At 37.4% G+C, this 17,729-nt stretch overlaps 1 long non-coding RNA gene across 3 annotated transcripts in view; it reads left to right on the top strand.

The window, feature by feature from the left end:
- The first annotated feature begins 631 nt into the window (after positions 1–631).
- LOC121830784 (uncharacterized) overlaps positions 632–17,729 on the top strand; it is a 29,277-nt gene continuing 12,179 nt past the window's right edge. Inside the window, exons 1-2 of one of the 3 annotated variants that reach the window (XR_013052674.1) lie at positions 632–1,575; positions 12,752–12,840. This is a non-coding gene — a long non-coding RNA (uncharacterized LOC121830784). Of the gene's footprint in view, positions 1,576–3,047; positions 3,699–10,634; positions 12,841–17,729 lie in introns of those variants that run through there. The other 2 variants (XR_006074003.2, XR_013052673.1) reach the window with 2 other exon arrangements.

Genomic DNA, 17,729 nt, shown 5'->3' with positions numbered 1-17,729 from the left:
AGAAGATTAGAAGCACACGTCTTCCTCTATGACCTTCTACTAAATATGAATCAGAATCTCTCACTGAACCCAAAACTTGCCGGCTAGTCTTGTCTAGCTATCCATCTTTCTCTCAGATACCTTGTGGCTGCTTTCCAGGACGCTGAGAATTAAAGGTGCGTTGCCAAACCACTTGATATTTACATACTGCTGGATACCCCAACTACTCCTCCTGCTCAGATAACCCACTAAGCTATGCTCATAGTCCCATGATTTCTACAAAGTTTCCTTTTTTAATGACATCTGAAAAGGAGACTCTAGTTTGCATTTTAAAAATGAAATACCAATACCTAATTTCCCTTCTGTCATGAACTAATTATCCCAGAGAAGTTGACAGTAGAGCAGAAGGAATAGACTCATGCAATTAGGTGTGGAAACCTAAACTACAGAACTGTCACTGTAGGGCTTAAAACAAAGGCGTCGGCCTCCAGAGATGGAGCAGTTCATTATTTTTTGGAAATCCAAATGCCATGACGACCCTATTGTGAAACACAGAGCTCTAAAGTTTAGGAGAGAACTCCAGGGAGATCTTTTAATATCTCATAAAGGGAGGGCATTGTGAGCAAGTCCCAAAACGCCACCGTAAAAGAACATTGATGAACTTTACACCATTAAAGGGGGAAGTTTTTGTTGGTCAGAAGACACCAGAAAGACTGAAAGGACATTGCTGGCCCAGAAGAACCTGTTCCCTGTGCAGGGCAGTGAGAAATGGGTCATCTACAGATCACAAGGACCACTTCTCAGGGTAAACGGGTTAACAGGAAAGTATCCTAAGAGAAAAATAACCTAGAAACTAGGGGATGATGTTAAAACAAACAATTCATTTGTTCATAAAGAAAATGACCCATGGCTTCCGCAAGATAAGGAGAAGAAAATTAATACTATACTATACTATACTGACATAGATATATAGGAGGATATAGAGATAATAAGATAAAAGGGTAGATTAATGAACCTACTTTTAAAGAACAACTTGTTTAAAATGTTTTACATTGGTATAGATTTTAGTTTATGTTTAAAATGTTTTACATTGGTATAAATTTTAGTTTATTGATACAAACTTAAAGTTAATTTTGTTATACTATATATATATATATATTTCTATTCTTGTTTGAGATATTATGTTTATGTAACTCATTTAAAATTGTAATGGATAATTAAAAAATAGATTAATAATTAGTCATCTATGATAATCATATTTGTAGCCATGTTAGTTAAGTCTTTTAGGTATACATAGATATATTTCAGATAGATAGGTAATCTTCAAACACTTCATAGACCTAGAGAATATGGCATTTAAATAACTTAGAATTCTGTTGACATGAGACACAATTGCTCCTGGCTGCACCAATTTGATTCCGAGAGAATGTTGGGCTTCTAAGACATTCCCATTTGGATGTTTGTCTTCTTGGCACAAAATGGCCTACTGGGCAAAGAACTGCCCTTGCCTTGATGGCTGACAGTACGAATACAATGCTGTCCTTTCTGGACAAGCGGGACACAAGGAAAGCGACCACTGTACTCTGCCAAGACAGGGTAAGATGGTCTTTCAGAATTCCTGCTTCTAAAAATGGTCTGTCATATACTCTAGGCCTGTAGTCAATTTAAATGCACCAACAATGCTGAGAAACATTAGGTGACTGTCCAGGCTGCCAGCTGTCTTGGTCTACTTTTGCAAGATTCCCGAAAGTTGCTTGCATCCATCTACCATTTCTCAGGTACCATTATGTTCCTTCTCAGGTCTTTGATGTGGTTGAAGACTAGATAGTTGTAATTTCCTCAGTTATGATAAAAGATACGTTAGATATAAAACCTTAAACTCACAAATATAAGATAGATAGGACATCTTCTTTAATATTGTAACTACAATTCTTGCTCGATAATTGTTATGTGTAATTTTACCATGTTAAAGTTAAAACCTTCCTTTAAAAAAAAAAAAAAAGAAAAGGGAAAGTGCTGTGGATATCGTTCTAAATAAATAAACACTGATGGCCAGTGACCAGGCAGGAAGTATAGGCGGGACAAAGAGAGAGGAGAATTGGGGAAACAGGACGAAGGAGGAGAAACACTGCAGCCACCACCAGGACAAGCAGCATGGAAAGACGCCGGTAAGCCACCAGCCATGTGGCAAGGTATAGATTTATAAAAATGGGTTAATTTAAGATATAGGAACAGTTAGCAAGAAGCCTGCCACGGCCATACAGTTTATAAGTAACATAAGCGTCTGAGTGATTATTTTATAAGTGGATTGTGGGACTGCGGGGCTTGGTGGAACCTGGAGAGAAGCTCTCCAGCAACACTATACTATACTATACTATACTATACTATTCTGTACTATACTATACTATACTGTACTATACTATACTATACTATTGATTTTAAATTGCTATTGTAGAATATTTTAATACTACAATAACAATTTAAAATAAAATATTCATCTCGTTAGTCTCTGTGACAGTGAGTAATGACTTTGCAGAGAAATTTGAAATCTCTTCCACTACTAACATAACTCTTTGAAGAGAAGTGTGAGGAAGTCTTAATATATGGGCTGCATATACCTTATAATCTCACATCACGCTACCAGCTAAGTTAGACAACACTTTGTGTGTGTGTGCAAGAACAATAAGTAGGAAACATCATTATAGCATTTTTTTTAAAGATTTATTTATTTATTTATTTATTTATTTATTTTTTTTTTTTTTGGTTTTTTTGAGACAGGGTTTCTCTGTGTAGCTTTGCGCCTTTCCTGGAACTCACTTGGTAGCCCAGGCTGGCCTCGAACTCACAGAGATCCGCCTGGCTCTGCCTCCCGAGTGCTGGGATTAAAGGCGTGCGCCACCACCGCCCGGCAAGATTTATTTATTTATTTATTATGTATACAGCAAGAGGCCACCAGATCTCATTACAGATGGTTGTGAGCCGTCATGTGGTTGCTGGGAATTGAACTCAGGACCTGTGGTAAGCAATTAATGCTCTTAACCACTGAGCCATCTCTCCAGCCCCATTATAGCATTTTTAATAGGACTTTCCAAAAAATAAAAATAATATGTATTTGAATAGTTCCATAAATAATTCTGGTGCATTCTTGATAGAAATATTACAGAGCACCAAAAAGGAATTGCTTACTTCATCAACAGTGCATCCATCAGAACTCTAGGTGGAAATAAATGCCATGCCTTAATTGGGTAATATGAGTTCAGGACAGGAAAGAAAGTACTTACAAAGTAGGGCATATGAGCATAGTAAGGCCAATGAGAGCATAGATTAACTTTTCTTTACAATAGAGGGGACTGAGGGTGAAAATAATTGCTGACACTGAATGTGGGCAACTGTGAGCAGAGAACCTTCTCACTGTGCTTGTGGCTTCTAACCTTGGAGATGAGTTACCCCAAGGAAACTGGACAGGAGGAGGAGGTAAGATAAATTGTCCTACCTCACCCCTTCCTCCAGTTATCTGTCCTAAATACCACAGCCTTTCCTCAAGGGTGAAAAGATAAGATACATTCGTCCAGTGATTCCAGTGAGCAGAGAAGATATGTGGAGAGAAGGTGAGAAGAAAATCATGGCTCAGAACAATTCCAGGGCAGGAGGATCCTGGCAGCCAAGTGAAATGCACTTCCAATGGGTCATCAGCTGTGTCCTCAGGATGATGATTTCAGGTAGGCCAGGACTCAAGAGCACTGACCCTTAAGATCATCTGTGCCAAGGGCCCTGTGAGCTTTGTTGGGGCAGACTTGGCTGCAATAAAAGTCTGGCTGGAACTCACTGAAAAGAAAAGGAGTGGGTGTTGGAAAGAGACCACAGAGAACAAACTTTGGAGGGGTGTTCATTCACTGAGCAAAAGGGCTAGATAAGAATTATCAAAATATGTCACAGGGATTTTTTTGATCCCTGCAAAAGAAAGTATTTAGCAATCTCTTTGTAGTTGGTTTTTGAAAACTAGAAACAATTTACACTTTTCCTTCTTTTGTTTTAGTCAGGTATTTATTGTCTTTCCAGAGTTGGATGAGATACAGTATATATATATATATATATATATATATATATATATATATATATATATAACATTTTAATGATGCTGGATATTAAAAACATAAAGTTGATAATTAATTTCCTGGATAGTGATGAGGCTTTTATTTTGGAAGCTCTGTGCTTTAAGATTTTGCTGCAGTATGAAAGGAGGTGGTTTAAAAAAAATCACTGTAAGAAATTCAATAGACATTAAATATAAATTAAAGATTGAATTTTGAAATGATTAGCACTGTATGTTCTTTTACTAGTAACATTGTATTCTTTCCCCACTTCTTCATGTAGGCATTCTCTTCCATGTGCCTGTAAAATATTAAAATATTAAAGTAGTCTAAAGAAATGAAACTACTAAATGCGTATTCTTTTTACTGTGATACCAATAAAGTTTAACAATGTCACCTGGATATTGCTGTCAAAGGAAATAGGGGACCTGACTAGTCATCCTAGGGAGGACCACAGTCTTGTGCAAGTCACATTAATCTTTGTTTGTACACACTTCCTGAATTTTCATGTAAAAGACTTGTCAAATGTTTGCTACCCATGGAAAGATTCTAAATGAAACATGGTTTTTTCTATTTTAAACATATATACCTATTGATGCATATGTATGTATGTATGTATGTATGTATATACATAAATGTATAGACATAAACACTGGTATGCCCATAAATTTACGTACCTTGGGTATATGTGAAGATGTGCATAAGTATGTGATGTATTTCTTGGGAGCATGGTTTTCCAAATAAGACTTAGTGACTCTCTCTCAAGTAAGCTAATCTAGATCTTCACAAAACATCGAGTTTCCCTGATGGATATACCCAGTACAAGAAACTTGGGGTTACTCAAAAGATTACTTGAACTTAACATAGACTTCAAGTAGTATCACAGCTAGTAACTTAAGATGAAATGTGAAAGCAAATAGTGATTCATGTTGTTGGTTGAAAAGGAAGCATTGTCAAAAAGAACAGTTGCAGACATTTAAAGAAGGGAGTTCAGTTTGTGTGGGACATAAGAGTGGGTCTGTAGAGATGAAGTAGCCTTTAACTTGTGTCTTAAAGGACTGTCATTTTGTGGACATTTAAAGATCAGTTGCTGGGAAGGAGATCTTGAACCTTGGAGCAGGAGGATGTGAATTCCTGTGGGAGAGGTTAAATTGAAGAAATATTGTAGATTTGGAGCATAGTTAACTCCTCCACCTTATTATTTGATGATGTTCTCCAGCTTCATCATTTAATTGCTGTTACTAGCAATTGAGCATGAGTACTCAGGATGGGCTGGGGATGTAGCTCGGTTGGTATAATACCTTCTGAAAATGCAGGAGATCCTGGGTTCAACCCTCAGCACTGCATAAAAACACATGTAATGATGTATCATAATCCTAGAATTCAGGAGGTGGTGGCAGTGGGTCAGAAGTTCAAGTTTGTCCTTGGCTAAGTACTTAGTGTCTCAGGTAGGTATGTTTTAAATAAAGCGCTTGTTGAGATATTTACTTTAACTTAAGCAAATGGCATATGAATTGACATCATTATTAATTAGCATATCATCACATGGGATTACTTATATCTGATATATTGTATATATAACATGATATGCCATTTCTGAAAATTCTCCTGGCCTACCTTCTCCATCCCCAATCCCTTATCTCAGACATGACTTTCATGAAGTCTTTCAGGTGTAACATTTAGACAACATTCATATCCGAGAAGAATCTATATTGCTTCAGGGTGGCTCAGTGGTCTAAGGAGCTATGTTCTGTACCTGCATTGCTCTGTCTCTGCATTCATTGACATAAAGAAGAATATCAGTTTCTATAAATTAGTCTCCTGCCCATTCATATTCTGCCCCTCCTTCCAATATTAGTGATTTCAAATTATTTTTTCTTAGTGAACCTGTTAACACTTTTATTCAAATCTCTTTTTTATTAAATAATAAATAAAACAAAATGAAAAAGCATGCAATATATGTAAGAGATAGTATAGCCTTTATTATCCTTATGTAGGGGGTATGTTATACAAGTGAGTGTCCACTTGTGTAAGTGTGTACACAAACCCATGCCCCAGCATACATGTACAGGGCAACAGACAACATCAGGTGTATCAGTCCTTATATTACACCTTGTTTGGGACAGGCTCTCTATTGTTCACAGCTATTCCACCAAGCTTGCAGGCCCATAAGCATCTAAGGACTCTCCTGTCTGCATATCCCATCTCACCACAGGAGCCCTGGGATTACAGATATGCACTGTTGGGTCTGGCTTTATGAGGCTTCTGGGGATCTGAGCTCTGAGTTCAGGTCATCTTCCTTGCATGGAAAATTCTTTATCAAGACACCATGTCATCTTCCTCTCCCAGTGTAACTTTTTGTTTCTTATTTTGCTGTGTTAAGGACAGTGCCCAGAACCTTTACACAGATTTGAGCACTTTATCACTGAGTTGTATCCCCTGCCTGGCTTGTCTTTCTTTCTTTGAGTGGGACCGCACTATGTAGCTCAGGTTGGCATTGAACTTGCAATCTTCTTGCCTCAGTTTCCCAAGTACAGGAATACAGGCATGCACCACCATGCTCAGATAGTATGACTTTTGACATTAATTACACTCATCACCAAGCCCACTCCCATCTAACCTCTTCACAGACTATCACTCTATGTTTATTTTTATTTTTCTTGGTTTATACTCCTAAGACATATTTATAACTCCTTCTCCATGATTTTAAACTTGAGGTACATAAGCTTACAATGAAAGTGGTTTTCTGCAGCTCACTCTTCCTGCTCAGTTTTCATATGTGAGATGTATACAGGTGGTTATATGTTGCTATAATTCTGTCATTTTACTTTCAGAAGAGAATTTTTATATAAAAAACAATTTATATGCCCATCCCGCTGTCCATACACATTTGCATTAATTCTAGTATATCCACAAAAGTGAGTAGCACTGCAGTGTATATTATTGAGCATATTTTCTTATGCATGAGAATTTCACTAGTGCAAAGGCAGGGGGTATTTCTCTAAAGAGCCAGAATTTAATACCTTGTGCTTTCCAGGCTACACAGTCTATGTCACATGCTCTTTGTTGTTTTTGTCACCACCTGTAAGTGTGACAAATATCCCAAGCTATGACTAACATAAATACCTTCCGTGGACTAGTTTTGACTCAGGCCATCACTGAGAGGCCTCTGCTCTATGGTAATAACTGTGAGTTATTTTAGAATGATTCACACAGTAAGTTAGACACTGTATATGGCAATCCATCCCCACATATATGCAAAAAATACAAAAGTGATTCATGGCATTATTTCTACACTTTTCCTCCATGTTGTGACTCTTCTGTGCCTTAAGATTTTTAAGGAAGTTTTACAGTCAGCTCTTAGAGGTTGACCTTCAATGGTTCCTGATCTGGCCACTCTTCTTTACCATGTAAAGATAATGTTTCTCCAAAGTGGAGTTAATCTACTCTCCCTCCTGAAGTGCATGAGTTCTTTCATACATGTAATTCTGTCTGAATCATATACTACAACTCTTTGCTAGAAAGTATTAGATCTGATTTTGAAAAGAAAAACTTTAGTTTTGGTAGCATAAACATCACCCAGAGGCTGTCTCAACTGTCTTTAAGTACACGGTTGAGTGGCATGAGGCTCACTGAATTATTTTGCAATTCTCACTCCCAACCATCTCTAGAAATCATCCTGGTAAAAGTGAAAAACCGTATAGGTTTAAACAATGATTTACCCCTCTCCCTCCTGGCAGCCCCTGGCAATCATCCTCCTACTTTCAATCTGCATAAATTTGATTACTCTAGGGACATCTCACAGGAAGAATCATGCAATGTAACAATTCATTCAGCATACTGTCCTTGAGGTCTCCCCATTGGAATAATGTAAGTTTTTAATTATAATTTTTCCAAATTTTGATGACAATGGTCATATTGTGTTTTTTACTGTTAATAATTTCCTTTCAGTGGTTTTGTTTTCCTATTCACCCCTCCCTCCAACTAACTTCTGCCCTCCCTTATGTTGCTTTCCTCCTATTCTTCTCTTCTTTCATTTGATTTATTTATATAGTTTGTATTTTTATCTTTTAAAAGCATATTTACACTGCAAATAGTGTTTCTGAGCTGCAGCTACCAATGGGTTATGATGTTTTGCAACTTGAATGAAAATGTCATGGACTTGAGACACCTCAGATTTCAACTTGAATATCTTGGAGCTTCCACCTTCTTAAGGAGGCAAGTCTGATTTTCTGACATCCAGAGTGGGGTCAAGACACCATTCTCTTCCCTTTCTAGCTCTCTATGGGTTCTTGGAAGACAATACCTTTGGTTTAAGGAAGCTTGGATGCTAGTATGACTGAACCTGCAGAGTCCCTGACCTGCACAAAACCAATTCCACATTCTCTCATTCTGTATTGATTTCTATTTAAACATCTTTAAAGTTATAAAAGCATCAGATACCCACAAAGCCTAGAATCACCTGCCCTAAACCCTTTCCGAATGCCTTTTAATATTCCCATTTTTCTTAGCCCTGTTTTCCTATGCTTTGCCAGCTTCATTGATTATAGTCAAATTTACCTATTTTTCCTTAATTTTAATTTGTGTATTTATTACATGCATGCTGTGTATAATGTTTAAGTCAGGTTAAAATTATATAACTTTATTAGTATCCAGGCCTGCACCTTTAGGCCTTATCTCATAGCCTGAAGCAGGCTATGCCTTCCTGTATCTCTCTCTCTTGGATGCAAGTTTAAAAAGCCCTCTGTGTTGTGACTTGACAGCTCTTAATTTAGTGGTTCCCAACCTTCCTAATGCTGTGACTCTTTAATACAGTCCTCATGTTGTTTTGACCCCCAACCATAAAATTATTTTTGTTGCTACTTCATAATGGTAGATTTGCTACTGTTATGAATCATAATGTAAAATATCTGATATATCCAATGTTTTTAGGCAACCCCTGCCAAAGGGTCTTTTGACCTCAGGTTGAGAATCACTGTGTTAATTTATGATATTTGACTTCTCCATGCTCTCTGTAACATACACTATGTTGAACTCAATCATGTAATGGGAAACTTCCTACCACCCTAGAAGGTTATTAAGCTCAGACCTTTCCTGTGTTCTAGGGATAGGTCCCTGACTACTAAGGGTGTCTGCTCTGGGATTCAGTCCAGAGATGAAGGTGGCTCTCTGAAGAAATGTATCTGGCATTTCCTCTTAAGGCAGCTGTCTCTCACTCCTCCTGTCTCTCTTTAATTAACACAATTAATGAAACTCCTATTAAGGTTGGAAAGGGAAGTCACGCCTTCCCTGTAAGGCTCCAACATATTTAGAACTCCATATATTGCATTGTTTTTGTCTAATGCTCTGTTTCCCATATCTAGGTCCCATCATGGCTTTGAAGCCCTCTGACTCTAATAAACCTCATTTCTGAAGGAAATCCACATTAGCTTCATTTGCAGAGCACTGCTCTGTTTTGCTTCCGATATTTAACAGTCTCCTCAAGCACTTACAATTTCTTTATGATGAGATCTTTTGAAATCTACTCTTCAGCTTATCAAAACATTCAGCACATAATTGTCATCTGTAGTCACTGTGCTATGTAATAGTATACCACAACTTAATAAATTATCTTATAGTACAAGTCAGCCTTATAGATAGATAGTTTGCCGCTATCAGATGTCTGTCTTCACTGTGGTTTTGGTTCTAAGATTTCATATTTTCTTGCCAACATATTGAGGCACATAAAGATGTTTTATTCATCATATTTAGTAATCTTGAATGGATTATTCATCAGATTACCAATACTGATGTAATGAAAGACATAATTTAGCTCATAGGTCTTGCCTAGCTTACATAAACTATCTTGACTCAGACTACATAAGAAATGTTAAGCCCCTAACCTTTCATTTGATGAATCTCACTCATCAGCCAACTGCAGAAGTATTATACTTTGAAGTATTAAAAGTAAAATATTGTCTATTATCATTGAAATCTTACATTTCATTATGGTTTTAGCACTATGCATTACTGAAGCTGGTAAGTTGTTTAAAAAAAGTAGACATGCATTGTGGTGATAATCTAATTGTACTGAATTATTATTTTGATTGTATGTTAATAAATAAAGTTGTCTGGGAGTCAGAGCTATTAGAGCCATAGCAAGAGTGTGGCGGTGGTGGCACACGCCTTTAATCCCATAGATATCTGTGTGTTCAGGGTCAGAGCTATTAGAGCCATAGCAAGAGTGTGGCGGTGGCGGCACACGCCTTTAATCCCATAAGATCTCTGTGTGTTCAGGGATACAGCCAGCATTGGAGACATATGCCTTTAAGACCTAGGGGGCTGTACATTCAGACAGTGACGAGGCAGTCATGTGTTTGGGTTTACAACCAATGAGAAGGCAGAACAACATACTTTAAAAATACGAACCGACAGGAAGTAGGTCTCTTTTCGCGAAGCTGGGACAGCAGGAGGAAGGGTGAGATTTTACCTCTGAGCTCTGACTTCTCGGCTTTCTCTTTTACATTGTTTCTGTGTTTCTTATTTAATAAGACGGTTGGTTACATCTACATCACCACAATGCATTATTTTGTTAATTTTTCCTGAAGAAATGCAAGCAACTATTTAAATGCCCAGATTGAGACCAATGACAGAGATTGAGCTTGTTGAGGTCAATGAATTCATTAGGTGGTCTTACAGATAGTTGAGGGGTTACTTACAGGGGTGTTAGTAATCCCACTCATCATGAATTTTGACCACATGGAAGATGCATTATAGATTCCTTCTTTCAATCAACATTTCTTTTATTCTCCATTATCTCCCATGATAACTTTCAGTTGGGGGAAGGGATAATAGCCAGAATTTCAAGCAGGGTCCTTAAATTCTCCAGGAAGGTGAGTAGCTCCCATAGATCTGACTATCACTGTATTTTTTCTGTCCTTGTCCTGGCTATTGCAGAGCTCAAAAATATCTTGTTATGACCAAAGAAGAAAGTCACACATAACATATGTATGCATCCACATGACCAACCATCTCATCATTATTTGAATATTGCATCTTTGAAATTATACTACTTGCTAAAATTTTGTCTATGATGTCAGTCAGTCAGCATTCAATATTTTCCAAACTTTCTTAATCATTTATGGACATGTGAAGGGGTTCAAAAGAGTGCTTTTTTCCCCTATATACATATTCCAAGCCACGGCTGAACAAGATAACTCTTAGCCTTATGTTTTAACTCTCATTAATCCACCTTTTTTGTTTAAAGGCATGTCTTTCACATTTTTGTGCCCTCAAGTACAGTGTTAATTAAAGTGCTGTCTGCTCTTTCTGAGTAGAAGAAAATGATGTGTCTTTGAGAGAAAATGCTCTGTCAGGTATGCTTCACTTAGGTAAGCTTCAGGCTGACACATCAGTGCCATTGCTTGTGAGTTCAGTGTTAATGAATCAACAATATCATACCTCCTGAAAGAAAAAGAGGGAAATTGAGTTTCCTCATGCTGACCAGGAGATACAAGGAAATCAAAGCCTTCTCTTAGGGTTCGTAGTCTCATTAGTAAGAGAATTTAAGAACAGACTCAAACAGAAGCTAGAGGACAATTGTATTAGTGTTTACAAGAAAAGCCTAGGGCAGGGGAAGCACAAGCCCAGCAGTTGCTCATGGGAAGGAAATGGAGAAGAGCAGGAGAAACAGCCAGTCCATTTGGGTTACAGGAACACAGGGGTCAGCCACACGGAGGTAGGAAGCCTGTGGCAAGGAGGAAGGGAAACTCTAGAGGAAGAATGAAGACCATAGGAAAATGATCTTTTATTTTTCTCTCTCTCTCTCTCTCATACAGGTCTCACCCTATACTTCAGGCTGGCCTTAGAGTTGCATCACTCTTTCTGCCTCAGCCTCCACAGGGATGGAATTACTGGCATGAGCCACCACACCTACCCATCTTCTTTTTCCTTTGGGAATATCTTTTAGCTCTACATCCTGGATATTGTTTTTAGTTTCTTTTCCAAGTCTTCTACAGACTTTTCTTTGGTTGTCTTTGTTTGCATTTTATGTTTTTAAGATGTTTTCATCTTTCTTCATCCTGTCTTGTTGATACAGTAGTCATTGGAAATATGCTATAATACACAAACAGCCATTGCCATACATATAGATTTAAGAGAATGCATATTCTGCTCTTATATACTATGTTAGAACATGTGGACAAAAAAAATATACTATGTTAGAACATGAACCGGGTGGGCATGCCCACCTGCTCCTCAAATTGCAACGGAAAGTGAATTTTACTTTGGATTGCTAATTACTACACAGCTACTTTTACCGGATGGAGAAAGGTGTGTAACATGCTTTATCCTTGTTTTTTTTAAAAAAAATCTGAGCCAGGTGGTGGTGGCACATGCCTTTAATCCCAGCACTCGGGAGGTAGAGGCAGGCGGATCTTTGTGAGTTCAAGGCCAGCCTGGTCTACTGAGGGAGATCCAGGAAAGGCACAAAGCTACACAGAGAAATCCTGTCTCAACCCCCGCCAAAAAAAAACCCTCTGAAAATGACTTAAGTGTAGCAGGCAAAAAGTAGTTACCTTCTTATTCTCTTATTTATCAGCACAATTCCCTAGAAGGAAAATTGGATCTTCTCAGCCATAAATCATCTTTCATTCTTCCCTTGCTTTCTTTCTTTTTAATTAATTGCTTCCTTTTTATTTTAGCATTTTAAAACTCTTTTCAAACTGGGATGAAATGTTACAAGAACAGTGCAATGAATGCCTGCATGGGAGTCCAGTCTGCAGATTCTTGAGTAAGTTTCCATGTTGCTTTCCAAAGTGACAATGCTACTTTATATTCCCAACAGCAACATGCAAGAGTTCTGTCCTAGCTGGAACTTATTTTTCGTCAGTTTGATAAAGGCCATTCTAGCAGGTGTGGGTGATATTTTATTGTGGTTTTGATTTGCATTACTCTAACGATTAATGATGCTGAGCATGTTTTCATTTAGCTTGTGGTCATTGGTATGTCTTCCTTAGAGAAATATCTGTCAGGCCCAGTGCCCATTTTTTAATCAGATTATTTGTTTTCTTGCTGTTGAGCTGTTTGTGTTCCTTATGCATTTTGTCTATTAATACTTTGTCAGATAAATGATTTCTAAGTATTTTCTTTCATCCTGCAGAAGGGAATATTTGCAAGTTATATACTTTTATTCATTCTCTCCATTTATTTCCTTGATCATGATTATCAACACAAAATCAATTTTAATACCAAAGGAGAATAGAGATATTTTTACTAGAGCCAAATATGAGTGACCATGGCATGGGGACACAGATTCAATCTACCATAAATACCATGTTCAGATATAACAACAGATGTATGAGTTTCTTATAGTCACAGAACAAAAGAAAGTTAGTAAGTCAAGGTCCTTTTCAAATAAACTGTTGAGAAAATTCTAGAAGATGGAGAAATATCTTCTGTGTCTCAAATCTGATGACGATTAGTTTTTGGGTTGTCAGAAGCCTGTGGTTTGTTAATATATCTCCCTATGGTTTTATCTGATAGTCACAAGGATATGAAGTCAGACACAGATAGTCAGTGAGTGGATGGTATCATATCTGAACAGTACTGGAATCATTCCAAGGGTCTGCTGAATCTTTAATGTAGGTGTGGCTCTTTTTTTTCTGAAAATTTCAGGTCACAGGATTTAGTAACCCCATTTCCAGCTATACAGTCGAAGGAAATGAAATCAGTACGTTGAAGATATATCTGCATGCCCACGTTCATTGCAGAATTATTAAGATGAGTAGCTAAGGTAGAGTTAACCTAAATGTGCATCAATAGATGAGTAGAAGGAATGGCAGGTAGTGGTTAGAGCCAAGGTGTAAACAGAAAAGGGTAAACAGGATTTGAGACCTATTGAAAATCATGTGGCTATATTCACTAATAAAGCACATTTCAAAACAAGAATAAACTTAAAAAATTTTCACCAGAAAAGCGATAGTTACACAATGTGATGGATATCTGAGCTTCCATTTCATGTTGAATAAACATATCAAAATACATTATACCCATGAATGTATAGTTATGAGTTGTCAATCAAAAGTAATATCAACAAGAATAATAAAAATGTTAAATAGACAGGGAAAAATATCCAAGATACATTGCTAAATTAAAAAGGCAGTTTCAGGAGACCATATGAAATATGGCATTATGTTTAAAAAATCAATATGTGTCAAAATCCATCGACCACTAGGATCTGTGCCTTGTAACAGTGGTTTTATATAAATATGAGGTAATACACTTAAAATGAATGTGTGTATGTATGCACACATTGGTCTGTACTAATATGCTAGGGTTCACGACAGAATGCCACAGACTAGGTGAGTGCACCATAGACTATGGTTACTGACTGTCTTAGTTACTGTTCTATTGCTATGAAGAGACACCATTTCCAAGGCTGCTTGTTAACAAAAGCATTTAACTGGGGGCTCGCCTATAGTTGCTGAGGGCTAGTCCATGATTATCATGCCAGCGAGCATGGTGGCAGGCAGGCTGGCGTGGTGCTAGAGCCATGGCTGAGAGCACACATCTAATCTACAAGTTGCAGTAAGAGAACACCACTGGTCCTGGCATGGGCTTTTGAAACCTCAAAGCTCCTCCAATGACATACCTCCTCTAACAAGGCTGCACCTCCTAATCCTTCCTAAACAGTCCACCAACTGTGACCCAAACCTCTAAATACAGGAGCCTATGGTGGCAGTCTCATTCAAACCTTCACACTGGCGGTTCTGGAGATCAATGTAGATCGATGTAGATAGGGTTACTTTCCTGAGTTCCCCTCTTTCCCTTGTAGTGGCCCCCACCTAAATGTGTCCTTCCCCTGCTTTTCTGTTTTGTGCCCAGTTCCCTGGTGATTTTTCAATCATCCAAATGTCTTATTTTTATAAGGATGCTAGTCAGACTTCTTCAGGCTCCATCACCCAAACTCTCTTAAAAGTCCTGTCACTGTGTATACAGAAGTTGCCCTTATTTACCCTTCCATTTTTCATTATTACCCACACTCTAAAAATATTAAATGGAAATTTCTAGAAAAAACAGTGAGGGAGTTTTAAGTTGTTAAGTAGGGTAATGATGTCTTGTTCTGTTCTGCTCTGTCTTTTCTTGAACACACACTGTCTCTTTATCCAGTGTTTCCATACTGGGTACCGAACCTAGTCCTTAGTTATGGAAGTAGTATCCTCAGTTATTAGATCCACTATTGTAATTGTGTAGTGTCTGTTCAAATGACCTTTATTTTACTTAATAGCGGGCTCAAAGCATCAGAATCTCACACTGGTAGCTCAGATATGCTAAAGAAAAGCCATAAAGTGCTTCCTTTAAGAGAAAAGGTAAGATACTTTGAAGGAGACAGCACACTCATATGCATTTTATTATAATTGTTGTATTTGCTATAATTATTTTATTTTATTACTTACAGTTGTCAACTTCTTACTTATAGGTATGTATGCATAAGAAAAATACTATAAACAGAGATTATGAGAACTGCAATTTTAAGCATCCCTGGGGATTTTGGAACTAAGTTCTTCAGATAATAAAGGACCATACATATACTAGGAGTTAGAAATTGACAATACAGTTTAGAGGAGACATACATTTCAGTTTAAAACACTCAGTTTCCCCAGTGTTAATATCCTGGCACATTGATCTTATTGCTCCTTCTTCTTACACATATTGTTGTATTTTTCCTCATCACTGGGAAGAAAGTTTCAGACACGTGTCTTATTACCTGTTAATTAGTATGCCAATGTGCATATGCTAAAATAAGTAAATGCTCCCAGAAAATGACAGTATAACCATCAAAATCAGAAATCAATACTGAGATTAATATTGTAGTCTAATTCAAAGAGAAATAAAATTTTCTGTTCATCTTCAAATATCTTCTGAGCATTGGTAAATCTATTTAAAATCCTATACAGTCTTTAGTTGTCAGATTTCTTTGACAGCCTTCAGCCTGAAAAAATAATGTCTTTCATCTTTTGCTTGTCTTCTTGAGTGGATACTTTTGAATAGTACAGGACAGTTGTTCTTAGAAAGTCCCCCAATGTAGGATTCTGTGATGGTCCTCAGGATTTGATCTGGATGAGACAACTTGAGCAGGAATTCCACAATCATGAGCTCTGTCCTCTTGTGCACCACAGTAGAAGATACACAGAGACAATCTGTCTGCTTAGTGATGTTACTAAATTCTACCATGTGTGAACAATAGCATCTGCCAGATTTTCCACTCCAAGGCAAATCAGGAAGAATTTTTATATATAAACTAATTTTACTGAGTGGACAATGTATCTAGTGGTAGACATTTTTCCTGCCTTGTTTCATTATTTATTTAGCCAATGTGACTCAAACATTCCTGTTCTACTTAAGGTACTACAGTCTGTTGCTCTCATTGTTCATTCTGAAGTTCTTGATTTTAAACAACTCCCTGTCCTTTTAGCATGTCTGCTTTGTTCCACTGGACAAATGCTTCTGTAACACATCCCATTTGTCTCATTGCCCAGATAAAGATGGATAGAGAAGAAAGACACGTAGCAGGAAATGAGGCCCAAATGTTTCATGCAGCATGAGCTCTATCATTTATCTTTTCCTCACTATACCCTGTCCCTGTTGCCCAGTCCTATGAGTGGAGAGCCAGGACCAGGTCCAGACTTGACCTGAAAGAACCAGCTTCACAAACAGTGTATTTTCTCCTAAGACTCCGTATTTCTACTCTCATTGAAAACATTTGGCTCCTTATTTTCTAATGATATTTCTCATTTTCTTCCTACACTTCGCTTTCACTCCTTACTGAAAGACTGAAACACTACTATTGAAACTTAGTTAGTATTGTTATTGGTAAACAAAATCATAATTTCATCTTTCCACACAGTGTTTTATAACTGCTTACCTCACATTCTGATAAAGGAAAACTAAGAAGTATTTCCCTCTAATTGAAAAAAAAAGAAACTAAATGTATTTATCAATATTTATGAGTTCATAGGTAATCAGATGATCCATGTAGGAGCTCTTAGGCATTTGCCCATTTATTTGAATGAAAGGTCAGTTCCTGTTTCCCATTTTAAGATTATATGCCAGTATGAGGCTTGGGCAGATATTCTCCTTTTATGTTGGACATACTGCCTTCACTCTACTAGGGTTATTTAAAAGCCTTGGTAAAATAAACAAGTTAAGACACAAATGTTCTATACCTGCAGAATGTCATAAATGTTACAGAATGTGAAACTTCAAGTCAAGACTTTGTAAGACTAAAACAGTCATGTCCAACCATCACCATCATCATCACTATTATTATTATTATTATTATTATTTCTTCTAAGAGAGAAAAAGTGAATGAAATACTCATTTGCCTCCCAGGAAGGCAAATATTTTTAGAGGGCTTCAAAGTAGCAGGGAGCTTAGTTAATGGTGAGGAAAGTTGGGCTACATTGTGATAGCAATAACATCTAAGTGATAGCCAGGGAGGGGCTCCTCCCACTCATTCCTGTATCCTGCTTCAGATATTAACAACTGAGATGACTCTTTGCTGACATATTTGCAGTGGCAACCAAAGGCCATGGTACTTTAGCCTGTGCCCACCAATCAGTTAGCTAACTACTACTCATGTTCTCCTGTAACACCAGCAGAATGTTATTATTTTCCTAC

Source organism: Peromyscus maniculatus, chromosome 7 (assembly GCF_049852395.1).
Source record: "Peromyscus maniculatus bairdii isolate BWxNUB_F1_BW_parent chromosome 7, HU_Pman_BW_mat_3.1, whole genome shotgun sequence".
In the NCBI taxonomy this organism is placed as follows: domain Eukaryota; kingdom Metazoa; phylum Chordata; class Mammalia; order Rodentia; family Cricetidae; genus Peromyscus; species Peromyscus maniculatus.
Note: the sequence above shows the minus strand (reverse complement) of the source record. Positions and strands in the feature narration are given on the sequence as shown.